At 42.7% G+C, this 14,175-nt stretch overlaps 1 protein-coding gene across 2 annotated transcripts in view; it reads right to left on the bottom strand.

Moving 5' to 3' along the window:
* LOC110496319 (beta-1,4-N-acetylgalactosaminyltransferase 3) overlaps window positions 1-14,175 on the bottom strand; it is a 42,838-nt gene that overhangs the window by 25,089 nt on the left and 3,574 nt on the right. The window lies entirely within an intron of this gene.

Here is a 14,175-nt window from a genome sequence, read left to right as displayed (position 1 = left end):
AGAGAGAGACAGAGAGAGAGACAGAGAGAGAGACAGAGAGAGAGACAGAGAGAGAGAGAGAGAGAGACAGAGACAGAGAGACAGAGAGACAGAGAGACAGAGAGACAGAGAGACAGAGAGACAGAGAGACAGAGAGACAGAGAGACAGAGAGACAGAGAGACAGAGAGACAGAGAGACAGAGAGACAGAGAGACAGAGAGACAGAGAGACAGAGAGACAGAGAGACAGAGAGACAGAGAGACAGAGAGACAGAGAGACAGAGAGACAGAGAGACAGAGAGACAGAGAGACAGAGAGACAGAGAGACAGAGAGACAGAGAGACAGAGAGAGAGAGAGAGAGAGAGAGAGAGAGAGAGAGAGAGAGAGAGAGAGAGAGAGAGAGAGAGAGAGAGAGAGAGAGAGAGAGAGAGAGAGAGAGAGAGAGAGGAGGGAAGAGATTTTAGAAAGGAGAGAGACACACAATTCTAGGGTCTAGTTAAATGTTAAACCCATAGAATTAAGAATTAGAATACAAGAATGGACATAACATTCTTATGTTGGTCAGGGAGTTGGTCAACTTCGGTTTGCCAGTGCTGTGATAAGATTGTGTAAAATAATGAATGTGAAGAATAATGAATGTGAAGAATTGATATAGTGTACAGCGCAGTCGGAAAGTATGCAGACCTGGACTTTTTCCACATTGTTACGTTACAGCCTTATTCTAAAATATTTTTATTTTTTTATTTGTCATCTTCACACAGTACCTCACAACAAAGCAAAAACTGTTTTTGAAATTTTAGCAAATGCATTATGAATCAAAAACAGAAATATATAATTTACATAAGTATTCAGATCCTTTACTCAGTACTTTGTTGAAGCACCTCCGGGAGCAGTTGCAGCCTCAAGTCTTCTTGGGTATGACACTACAAGCTTGGCACACCTGTATTTGGAGTGTTTCTCCCATTCTTCTCTGCAGATCCTTTCAAGCACTGTCAGGTTGGATGGGGAGTGTCGCTGCAAGGCTATTTTCAGGACTCCGCAGAGATTTTCGATTAGGACATTTAGAGACTTGTTCTGAATTCCCTCCTGAGTTGTCTTGGCTGTGTGCATAGGGTCATTGTCCTGTTGGAAGGTGAACCGTTGCCCCAGTCGGAGGTCCTGAACACTCTGGAGCAGGTTTTCATCAAGGATCCCTCTGTACTTTGCTCCGTTCATCTTTGCCTCAATCCTGACTAGTCTCACAGTCCCCGCTTCTGAAAAACATCCCCACAGCATGATGCTGCCACCACCATGCTTCACCGAGGGATGGTGCCAGGTTTCCTCCAGACGTGACGCTTGGCATTCAGGCCAAAGACTTCAATCTCGGTTTCATCAGACCAGATAATCTTGTTTCCCATGGTCAGAGTCATTAGGTGATTTTTGGTAAATTCCAAGCTGGCTGTCATGTGCCTTTTACTGAGGAGTGGCTGCCATCTGGTCAACTCTTTATTTTAGTTCGAACCGGCTACATTATGTTAGCTCCCCATTCATGCTACACATAAGTTAACACACTTAATGCGACACGGCATGTAGAAATGTTGAAACTGTTAACTACTGTTCACAAAACAAAATGTTCACACAGGCCAGAACAGTTCACACAGGCCAGAACACTTTACAATGGAAAAAGATACTGGTAGCTTCCAGCTTTGTAGGTAGCCTAAAGTCCGGCAGATGGCGATATTGAGTCGTTTCATCTTACCATCCAAACGCATTGTATGTATACATTCATATCCCTGGTGGACCGGTTTGTTTCTCGCCCCCACCTCAACTGACATTTTTACCCTGCCCCCACCCCAATGGACATTCATCATGCTGAATATGCACCACTAGTCAGCCCACTGCTCCCCCTATGGACACTTACCCTGCCCCCACCCCAATGGACATTTATCATTGCCACAGTTATGTATATATTATTATTTTTGGTTTACTTAATTTTGTTCATTGTTGGAGCTCAAGATTTATACCAAACCCTGTAATTACATCTGCAACCCTGTACATGTGACTATTAAACTTAAATTTTTAATTGAATTTATTTGCAAATTATGGTGGAAAATAAGTATTGCAGATCCTCTCAAGCTCTGTCAGGTTGGATGGGGAGCTTCACTGCACAGCTATTTTCAGGTATCCCCAGAGATGTTCGATCGGGTTCAAGTCTGAGACTTGTCCCAAAGCCACTCCTGCGTTGTCTTGGCTGTGTGCTTAGGGTCGTTTTCCTGTTGGAAAGTAAACCTTTGCACCAGTCTGAAGTCCTGAGCACTCTGGAGCAGGTTTTCATGAAGGATCTGTCTTTACTTTGCTCTGTTCATCTTTCCCTTGATTCTGACTAGTCTCCCACTCCCTGCTGCTAAAAAAACATCCCCACAGCATGATGCTGCCACCACCATGCTTCACCGAGGGATGGTGCCAGGTTTCCTCCAGACGTGGTGCTTGGCATTCAGGCCAAAGACTTCAATCTCGGTTTCATCAGACCAGATAATCTTGTTTCCCATGGTCTGAGAGTCATTTAGGTGCCTTTTGGCAAACTCCAAGCGGGCTGTCATGTGCCTTTTACTGAGGAGTGGCTTCCGTCTGGCCACTCTACCATAAAGGTCTTATTTGTGGAGTGTTGCAGTGATGGTTGTCCTTCTGGAAGGTTCTCATCTCCACAGAGGAACTCTGGAGCACTTTCAGGGTGACCATCGGGTTACCACCATGACCAATACCTTCTCCCCCGATTGCTCAGTTTGGCCGGACGGCCAGCTCTAGGAAGAATCTTGGTGGTTCTAAACTTCTTCCATTTAAGAATGATGATGGCCACTGTGTTCTTGGGGACCTTCAATGCTGCAGACATTTTTGGTACCCTGATCAATGGAAACAAGATGCACCTGAGCTCAATTTCAAGTCTCATAGCAAAGGGTCTAAATAGACATTAACAAGACGTGGTGTACATATTCTTTATCCCTTTACACTTGTGTGTATATAAGGTAGTAGTTTTGGAATTGTTAGGTTAGATTACTCGTTGGTTATTACTGCATTGTTGGAACTAGAAGCACAAGCATTTCGCTACACTCGCATTAACATCTGCTAACCATGTGTATGTGACAAATACATTTGTTTTGAATACTTAAGTTTATTTGTAATACATTTTTATATCATTCTAAACCCGTTTTCGCTTGGCCATTATGGGTTATTGTGTGTAGATTAATGAGGATTTTTTTTATTAAATCCAAAAAGTTACAAAATGTGGAAAAAGTCAAGGGGTCTGAATACTTTCCAAATGCACTGTACCTGTGTAAGCTAGCCAGTTTTAGAGGAATGATTCCATATATTTTTTTCAAATTAACTGCCAATATGCCAACATTCCATTCAAACTTGCTGAAATCAGTCGATAGGATTTAGACTAGTTGTAAATGCAACAAGTACTAATATTGTATCATAATAGCATTCAAAGCTTCCTAGAAAACACAATCTGAGACATTTATGGTCTGTTTACAGAGTTGAGGCTATTTATACAGAAAATTGGTACAAAACCCGTAAAACTATTATAATTAAATGACAATATTTTAGGTTGACTATAATTCCATTACACAATTTCTGATACATCACATCCTTTCTATTTTCCTGCATAATTAAAAGCAGGAAAGGCATAAACTGCAATTCATTCCAGACTGGTTTGGATTTATCCCAGATGGCTATCATTTAGTACAGCAACCCTAATTTGCTACAGGGGCAAGTGCCTTGCTCAAGTGCACAGACATATCTTTCACCTTGTCGGTTCGGGTAATCGAACCAGCAACCTTTCAGTTACTGGCCCAATGCACTAACCCCTAGGCTACCTGCTGCCCCATTATGGAACTGTTAGGGATAACAGAGATCCTATTAAATTACTGGAGGGGCTATGGTTAAATCTGTTATCACACAATCAGCTCATAAAAAAGGAAATGACACATGCACACGAATCTAGTTAGCCACTGCCATCCGTTGAATTATCATATTCCACCGTTTGTAAAATTCATAGTCATTTGAATATAGCGCGGGGGAAATGCCCAGTGGACAGGGTAGATATTTAAATGTAGGTGTAGAGGCATGACGCGTTTGGAATTCCATGATCAGAACACTAAAGCTGCATGAACTGTCAAGTCTAAACCCTGTTTTTGGTAAAGACATGGATTGGGTGCATGCATTTCATGATACTCGTTTGCTACAAAACCTTGCTAAAACAAGGACCAGCAAAGTTTCATCTCTTGGTAAAGAGTCAATGTCACCACGGAAATAGTCTCAAATTCATGTCAAAGCCGCTGCAGCCCTTCAGTCAGCAGTTTGTTTGTTACACAACGTAAAAATTTAATTTAAAATACTTTTTTTTTTCTCCTCTCATTGCTCCTTTTATCAGCTGTTAGATGTGAACCAGGCTTACCTTTACTGCTCTTGGGTTAAGTTAGTCAATTTGAAAATTATGTTCATAAAGCGAAAAATAGATTATACATACAGTAGATATTTTACGGTTATTTTCATGACCGTCTTCATCCATAATCGTCAGTTACACGATTATACAATTACCGCGCCAGCCCTATTTAACCCTTTGTAGTCGTGGGAATTGGCCTATATGGCTAGGGATAAAGAGTCATTCCACCTTATAAAGCACAGATTTTAAACACCCACCATCTCAGATTGTTCTGAAATTGTTAATTTTCTTAGAAACATTAGCATTCCTGCAACATTATCTTGTTGAAATAGAATTTTATCTCTTTGAAATGAACCTAATGGATTACATTTAAATGATAAAATTGTAATTTATAGGATTCATATAATGTCAAGAAATAGAGTACCTAACATCCAAATTGGACAAAACTTTTTAGAACAATGAGCTAAACATGAGTAAACGAAAGGACTGGTCAAAAGCCACCCACGGACCCCCACACCAATTCAAAGGTTTGGCGTCACAAATGTTTTTGAAAGAAAAGCACATTTGTCCATTAAAACAACATCATAGTGATCAGAAATACAGTGTAGACATGGTTAATGTTGTAAATTAATATTGTAGCGGGAAACGGCAGATTTTTAATGGAATATCTACATAGGCGTACAGAGCCCCATTTTCAGCAACCATCAAACCAATGGCACGTTGTGTTAACTAATCCAAGTTTATCATTTTAAAAGGCTAATTGATCATTAGAAAACCCTTTTGCAATTATGTTAGCACAGCTGAAAACTGTTGTACTTATTAAAGAAGCAATAAAACTGGCCTTCTTTAGACCAGTTGAGTATCTGAAGCATCAGCATTTGTAGGTTCAATTACAGGCTCAAAATGGCCAGAAACAATGACAATTCTTCTAAAACTCGTCAGTCTATTCTTGTTCTGAGAAATGAAGGCTATTCCATGTGAGAAAATGCCAAGACACTGAAGATCTCATACAGCGCTGTGTACTACACCCTTCGCAGAACAGCAAAAACTGTCTCTAACCAGAATAGAAAGCGTGGGAGGCCCCGGTGCACAACTGAGCAAGAGGACAAGTACATTAGAATGTCTAGTTTCAGAAACAGACAACTGGCAGCTTAATTAAATAGTACCCACAAAACACCAGTCTCAATGTCAATAGTGAAGCAGCGACTCCAGGATGCTGGCCTTCTAGAGTGAGTTTTTCCCCACAAAAGGGCTTTATTACAGACATAAATACTCCTCAGTTTCATCAGCTGTCCAGGTGGCTGGTCTCAGATGATTCCGAACGTGAAGAAGCCAGATGTGGAGGTCCTGGGCTGGCATGGTTGGGAGTACTGCCAAATTCTCTAAAATTACATTAGAGGCAACTTATGGTAGAGACATTAACATTCAATTCTCTGGCAACAGCTCTGGGGGACATTTCTGCACTCAGCATGCCAATTGCACACTCCCTCAACTTAAGACATCTGTGGCATTGTGTTGTGTGACAAAACTGCACAGTTTAAAGCGGCCTTTACATTTTCCCCAGCAAAGTTTCACCTGTGTAATGATCAGGCTGTTTAATCAGCTTATTGATGTGCCACACGTCAGGTGGATAGATTATCTTGGCAAAAAGAAAAATGCTCACTAACAGGGATGTAAACAAATTTGTGCAAAGAATGTAAGAGAAATGCAATTTTTGTGCATATGGAACATTTCTGGGATCTTATTTCAGCTCATGAAACATGGCACCAACATTTCACATGTTGCGTTTATATTTTTGTTCAGTGTAGTATCAGTTCTGTGTCTGACAAGTAGTATGGAGCTGCGGCTTGGGGGATATTGTTAATTCATCCTATGTAATGTATTTCCAATGAATGTGGTGATGTTTTTGCTTCCCCTATTCCGAAATAAGTAATTTCGGTAGTTGGGCTTATGTCCCATCCTACATTCTGTTATTAACAGGTTCTCACCACTAGATGGTGTTCCTTCTATTAGGTTAAACAAGTTTGAATATTCGCCACCCCCTCAATTAAAAAATGTATTATTTACAATGGCGGCCTATCCCGGCCAAACACTGACTACGCTGGGCCAATTGTGCGCCACCCTATGGGACCCAATCACGGCCGGGTGTGATACAGCCTGTATTTGAACCAGGGACTGTAGTGATGCCTATTTCACTGAGATGTAGTGTTTTAGACAGCTGCGCCACTCGGGATAGTTCCAAAAAATTACATTATTGGTTTCAGCCTGGAAGCAGTCTATGGTCAAGGTATGACAGCAACCCATAATTGGTTTTGTTGGCCACTGTTTGAAACAGGGGTTCTGAACCGGATCTAACCCCCAAAAAGTTACTTTTTACACTGAGTGAACAAAACACTAAGGATAGCTTCCTAAGATTGAGTTGCACACCCCCTTTTGCCCACAAGATGGCCACCGTTTTACGGTCTCCTAACCAATTGTGCTATTATGTGGGTTTTTTCGCGATATTTGTAAATTATTTTATACATAATGCTTCTGCAACCGTATCTTACGGCAGAAAAGAGCTTCTAGATATCAGGACAGCGATCACTCACCTCAGATTAGATTTCTTCAACAGCAGCAAGCAGGACTCACATGATATTCTCCAAACAACCCACAGGCCAGACATCCCAATTATTCGCAAAAGGAAGCGACGCAGAGGACAAAGAGCCGGATGTAATATTCTATGCTTCACGGAATCGTGGCTGAATGATGACATAGATATTCAGCTAGCGGGATACACGTTGCACCGGCAGGAGAGAACAGCACACTCCGGTAAGACGAGGGGGGGGCGGTCTGTGCAGATTTGTAAACAGCTGGTGCACGAAATCTAAGGAAGTCTCTAGATTCTGCTCACCTGAATTTTAGTATATTGTGATAAACTGCAGGCCACACTACTTGCCTAGAGTTCTCAGCTATACTTTTTGTGGCCGTTTATTTACCACCACAGACAGATGCTGGCACTAAGACCGCACTCAGTCAGCTGTATAAGGAAATAAGCAAACAGGAAACCACTTACCCTAGTGGCCAGAGACTAATGCATGGAAACTTAAATCAGTTCTACCAAATCTCTATCAACATGTTAAATGTGCAACCAGAGGGAAAAAAATTCTTGATCACCTGTACTCCACACACAGAGACGCGTACAAAGCTCTCCCTCGCCCTCCATTTGGTAAATCCGACCACAACTCTATCCTCCTGATTCCTGCTTACAAGCAAAAATTAAAGCAGGAAGCACCAGTGACTCGGTCTATAAAAAAAGTGGTCAGATGAAGCAGATGCTAAACTACAGGACTGCTTTGCTATCACAGACTGGAACATGTTCCGGGATTCTTCCGATGACATTGGGGAATACACCACATCAGTCACTGGCTTTATTAATAAGTGCATTGAGGACGTCGACCCCACAGTGACTGTACGTACATACCCCAACCAGAAGCCATGGATTACAGGCAACTAGCTCAGTGGGAATAAGGGTAGAGCTGCCACTTGCAAGGTGCGGGACTCTAACTCGGAAGCTTACAAGACATCCCGCTATGCCCTACGACGAACCATCAAACAGGCAAAGCGTCAATACAGGGCTAAGATTGAATCATACTACACCGGCTTCGACGCTCGTCGGATGTGGCAGGGCTTGCAAACTATTACAGACTAGAAAGGGTGGCAGAGCCACGAGCTGCCCAGTGACACGAGCCTCCCAGACGAGCTAAATCACTTCTATGCTCGCTTCGAGGCAAGCAACACTGAGGCATGCATGAGAGCATCAGCTGTTCCGGAGAACTGTGTGATCACGCTCTCCATAGCCGACGTGAGCAAGACCTTTAAAAACAGGTCAACATACACAAGGCTGCGGGGCCAGACGGATTACCAGGACGTGTCCCCTCCTGTACTCCCTGTTCACCCACGACTGCATGGCCAGGCACGACTCCAACACCATCATTAAGTTTGCTGACGACACAACAGTGGTAGGCCTGATCACCGACAACGACGAGACAGCCTATAGGGAGGAGGTCAGAGACCTGGCCGGGTGGTGCCAGAATAACAACCTATCCCTCAAATGTAACCAAGACTAAGGAGATGATTGTGGACTACAGGAAAAGGAGCACCGAGCACGTCCCCATTCTCATCGACTGGGCTGTAGTGGAGCAGGTTGAGAACTTAAAATTCCTTGGTGTCCACATCATCAACAAACTAGAATGGTCCAAACACACCAAGACAGTCGTGAAGAGGGCACAATAAAGCCTATTCCCCCCCAAGAAACTAAAAATATTTGGCATGGGTCCTCAGATCCTCAAAAGGTTCTTCAGCTGCAACATCGAGAGCATCCTGACCGGCTGCATCACGCCTGGTACGGCAATTGCTCGGCCTCCGACCGCAAGGCATTTCAGAGGGTAGTGCGTACGGCCCAGTACATCACTGGGGCAAAGCTGCCTGCCATCCAGGACCTCTACACCAGGCAGTGTCAGGAAGGCCCTAAAAATTGCCAAAGAGCCCAGCCACCCCAGTCATAGACTGTTCTCTCTACTACCGCATGGCAAGCGATACCGGAGTGCCAAGTCTAAGACAAAAAGGCTTCTGAACAGTTTTTACCCCCAAGCCAAAAGACTCCTGAACAGTTAACCAAATGGTTACCCGGACTATTTGCGTTGTGTGCCCCCCAACCCCTCTTTTACGCTGCTGCTACTCTCTGTTCATCATATATGCAGTCACTTTAACGATACCTACATGTACATACTACCTCAATAAGCCTGACTAACAGGTGTCTGTATATAGCCTTGCTACTCTTTTTTTCCCCAATGTCTTTCTGTTTAATTTCTTTACTTACCCACACACACACCTTTTTTTTGGCACCATTGGTTAGAACCTGTAAGTAAGAATTTCACTGTAAGGTTTACACCTGTTGTATTCGGCGCATGTGACAAATAAATGTTGATTTGATTTGAGAACAGCCTCAATTCATCAGAAAATGGACTCTACTAGGTGTCGAAAGCATTCCACAAGGATGCTGGCCCATGTTAACTACAATGCTTCCCACAGTTGTATCAAGTTGGCTAAATGTCCTTTGGGTGGTGGATCACGCTTGATACACATGGGAAACTGTTGAGCATAAAATACCCAGCAGCGTTGCAGCCTTAAACACGCTCAAACTGGTGCACCTGGCACCTACTACCACAGCACGTTCAAAGGCACTTAAATATTTTGTCTTACCCTCTGAATTGCATACATACACAATCCATGTCTCAATTGTCTCATGGCTTAAAAATCCTTCTTTAACCTGTCTCCTCCCCTTCATCTACACTGATCAAAGTGTATTTAACAAGTGACATTAGTAAGGGATCATAGCCTTCAACTGAAATCACCTGGTCATACTGTCATTGAAAGAGCATGTAGAGCACGACACCATTCTGTATACTTCTGGCCCTTCTTTGGACACTTAACAACCCTCAAGGCAAGCTTCAATTCCATACAACTCTCCTTCCGTGGCCTCCAATTGCTCTTAAATACGAGTAAAACTAAATGCATGCTCTTCAACCGATCGCTGCCTGCACCTGCCCAACATCACTACTCTGGACGGCTCGGACTTTGAATACGTGGACAACTACAAATACCTAGGTGTCTGGTTAGACTGTAAACTCTCCAAAGTTAAATCTAGAATTGGCTTCCTATTTCGCAACAAAGCATCCTTCATTCATGCTGCCAAACATACCCTTGTAAAACTGACCATCCTACCAATCCTCGACTTCGGGGCGATGTCATTTACAAAACAGCCTCCAAATAGCCTCCTACTCAACAAATTGGATGCAGTCTATCACAGTGCCATCCGTTTTGTCACCAAAGCCACCATTGCGACCTGTACGCTCTCATTGGCTGGCCCTCGCTTCATACTCGTCGCCATACCCACTGGCTCCAGGTCATCTACAAGACCCTGCTAGGTAAAGTTCCCCCTTATCTCAGCTCGCTGGTCACCATAGCATCACCCACCTGTAGCACGCGCTCCAGCAGGTATACATCTCTGGGCACCCCCAAAACCAATTATTTCTTTGGCCGCCTCTCCTTCCAGTTCTCTGCTGCCAATGACTGGAACGAACTACAAAAATCTCTGAAACTGGAAACACTTATCTCCCTCACTAGCTTAAGCACCAGCTGTCAGAGCAGCTCACAGATTACTGCACCTGTACATAGCCCATCTATAATTTAGCCCAAACTACCTCTTTCCCTACTGTATTATTTTATTGTATTTATTTATTTAGCTCCTTTGCACCCCATTATCTTTATTTATACTTTGCACATTCTTCCACTGCAAATCTACCATTCCAGTGTTTTACTTGCTACATTGTATTTACTTTGCCACCATGGCCTTTTTTTTGCCTTTACCTCCCTTATCTCACCTAATTTGCTCACATCGTATATAGACTTGTCTCTACTGTATTATTGACTGTTTGTTTCACTCCATGTGTAACTCTGTGTTGTTGTATGTGTCAAACTACTTTGCTTTATCTTGGCCAGGTGGAAATTGTAAATGAGAACTTGTTCTCAACTTGCCTACCTGGTTAAATAAAGGTGAAATAAAAAAATTAAAACTGTAATGTTTTGCACACTCAGTGTATAGCGTTCCTTTTTAAACCTCTGAAATCAAACGTTAACATTTAGCTCGACTTCAAATTATTTCACCAAATCAGTGAGGATAGAGCAGCTTACTATGGAGGGGGCAAGCTATTGTTTACATGTATTGGACAGACAAGTGTAGGGCACGAAAGACTGAAATTTTGCAGGTGGAGAGAAAGCGAGAGTGGAGGAGGACGGCTGGCTTGAAGCTCAGGGCATGTTGTTATGACATGCATTATCGGAATTTGGCCGACAGAAATATACCAACGGGCGAGTGGCTTCTATTAAGTAACTTTGAATGTCTTTGAACTACTGAGAATTGGATTAACATTGGACAAACTGGCTAACAAGCTGGTGTATGCAGTGCAGCACCAGATTAAAATAGAAAAACATCTTGCATTTATGTAGGTAATGAATCCCATGTGAAATGTTCAAACTACATCATCCTTAATTAGCATTGAAAGGTAGGTAGTTTACACACAAAGATTTTCAGCTAGCAGGAAGAGATTGGAAAAAGTATGATTGACAGAGTGAGGACCTTGAATAGGTTCTGTTGCATTTTTTTGTGGGATTGAAAAAAAAAAAAACCCTGTGTGTAACAGTATTAAGCAGTTCCCGCGATTTCAAAATAACAGTTATGTTCCAAAACAGTATAGATCCCTTTCATTCCAGGTTGGGATTCTGTTCCTTGAAAAATTTATCCTTTTTTTCAGTTTTCAGTTCCCTGACCCAGATCCCAACCCCTGGTTACAAATGCTGACTTTGCAGTCTTTGTGGCACAAATCCAATGCAAGTTAATGGTACCAATATCAGCATTTTCCCACTTCATGTTCAAATCATCCTGAAGTATAAAAAAATTAACTTTTTTAAAAAGTATGCAGCCCAATGACGTTATTTATAGATGATTTGGCTATGAAGCGTGAAAGTGATAAAATTAGGTACCACTGACTTGCATTGGATTTGTGCAACAAATGCATAAAATGTACCATCTGAAACAGCGGCCAGGTAAACAAAACCAAAGCATGGGTGGCTGTCATACCCTGTAAGCAGTCTATGGACAAGGTAAGTAAACAATTATATACCTAATAGCAGGAACAGCACCATCTAGTAGTCAGAACCTGGTAATATCAGAATGTAGGTGTGTGTGTGTGTGTGGGGGGCAACACTTTACATGTCACAGCTCTATATTTTGTTTGAGTGTACATCGAGTCATCGTAAATGTACAGCATATACCTCACTTAGACAACAAATTTGCAAAAGTTGAACAATTACCGGGATGTATTGGACCAACTTATTGTTGCACGACAAGTGGAAGTTCAGAATGGCTGTCAGTCAAAACTCTAACAGCACTGTGGAGTACAGAGCCAGAGCTTTGAGGTCATGTTCAATTTAGGCACTTAGAGTCCAAATCTGCATTTATCAACCCTTATACAGGTATGAGTGTAAAGGGTAAGTCAGCACACACACCCCTCGCTTCCAAATACAACCCTCTATGGCTGATGTTCCAATAAGGGTTGTCTGCTCGATTCAAGACCATGTTAGCCCAGAGAGCTCAAGCCTAGGAATCAGGTCTGGGAATGAACACCAGCCTTCTGGACTCAGAAACACAAACCAGGCACAAAATGAGAAGAAAAAAAATCCAGAAAAAATCACATTGTAGGATTTTTAATCAGTTTATTTGCAAATTATGGTGGAAAATAAGTATTTGGTCAATAACAAAAGTTTCTCAACACTTTGTAATATACCCTTTGTTGGCAATGACAGAGGTCAAACGTTTTCTGTAAGTCTTCACAAGGTTTTCACACACTGTTGCTGGCATTTTGGCCCATCCCTCCATGCAGATCTCCTCTAGAGCAGTGATGTTTTGGGGCTGTTGCTGGGCAACACGGACTTTCAACTCCCTCCAAAGATTTTCTATGGGGTTGAGATCTGGAGACTGGCTAGGCCACTCCAGGACCTTGAAATGCTTCTTACGAAGCCACTCCTTCGTTGCCCAGGCAGTGTGTTTGGGATCATTGTCATGCTGAAAGACCCATCCACGTTTCATCTTCAATGCCCTTGCTGATGGAAGGAGGTTTTCACTCAAAATCTCACGATACATGGCCCCATTCATTCTTTCCTTTACACGGATCAGTCGTCCTGATTCCTTTGCAGAAAAACAGCCCCAAAGCATGATGTTTCCACCCCCATGCTTCACAGTAGGTATGGTGTTCTTTGGATGCAACTCAGCATTCTTTGTCCTCCAAACACAACAAGTTGAGTTTTTTCCAAAAAGTTATATTTTTGGTTTCATCTGACCATATGACATTCTCCCAATCTTCTTCTGGATCATTCATTGCTCTCTAGCGAACTTCAGACGGGCCTGGACATGTACTGGCTTAAGCAGGGAGACACGTCTGGCGCTGCAGGATTTGAGTCCCTGGCGGCGTAGTGTGTTACTGATGGTAGGCTTTGTTACTTTGGTCCCAGCTCTCTGAGGGTCATTCACTAGGTGATTCTGGGATTTTTGCTCACCGTTCTTGTGATCATTTTGACCCCACAGGGTGAGATCTTGTGTGGAGCCCCAGATCGAGGGAGATTATCAGTGATCTTGTATGTCTTCCATTTCCTAATAATTGCTCCCACAGTTGATTTCTTCAAACCAAGCTGCTTACCTATTGCAGATTCAGTCTTCCCAGCCTGGTGCAGGTCTACAATTTTGTTTCTGGTGTCCTTTGACAGCTCTTTGGTCTTGGCCATAGTGGAGTTTGGAGTGCCAAAAATCTTGCTTGTTTGTAGGTGACTAAATACTTATTTTCCACCATCATTTGCAAATAAACTGATTAAAATTCCTACAATGTGATTTTCTGGATTTTTATTTTGTCTGTCATAGTTGAAGTGTACCTATGATGAAAATTACAGGCCTCATCTTTTTAAGTGGGAGAACTTTCCCAATTGGTGGCTGACTAAATACTTGCCCCACAATACTTACCCCACTGTATTTATAGGCAATGCTATGGGGTTAGCATGTGAGTGTAGCGGGGGTTGAGGTAGGGAGAGAGTACTGGTGCTCTGGAAGTCTGTCATTATCACACGGGTGGAGAGTAGCTCTCGAAAACCCTACTCCATGTGTTGGGTTTTCAGCAGTTACA

This window comes from Oncorhynchus mykiss, chromosome 2 (genome assembly GCF_013265735.2).
Source record: "Oncorhynchus mykiss isolate Arlee chromosome 2, USDA_OmykA_1.1, whole genome shotgun sequence".
In the NCBI taxonomy this organism is placed as follows: Eukaryota; Metazoa; Chordata; class Actinopteri; order Salmoniformes; family Salmonidae; genus Oncorhynchus; species Oncorhynchus mykiss.
The sequence above is the reverse complement of the archived record's forward strand: the minus strand, read 5'-3'. Positions and strand labels throughout refer to the sequence as shown.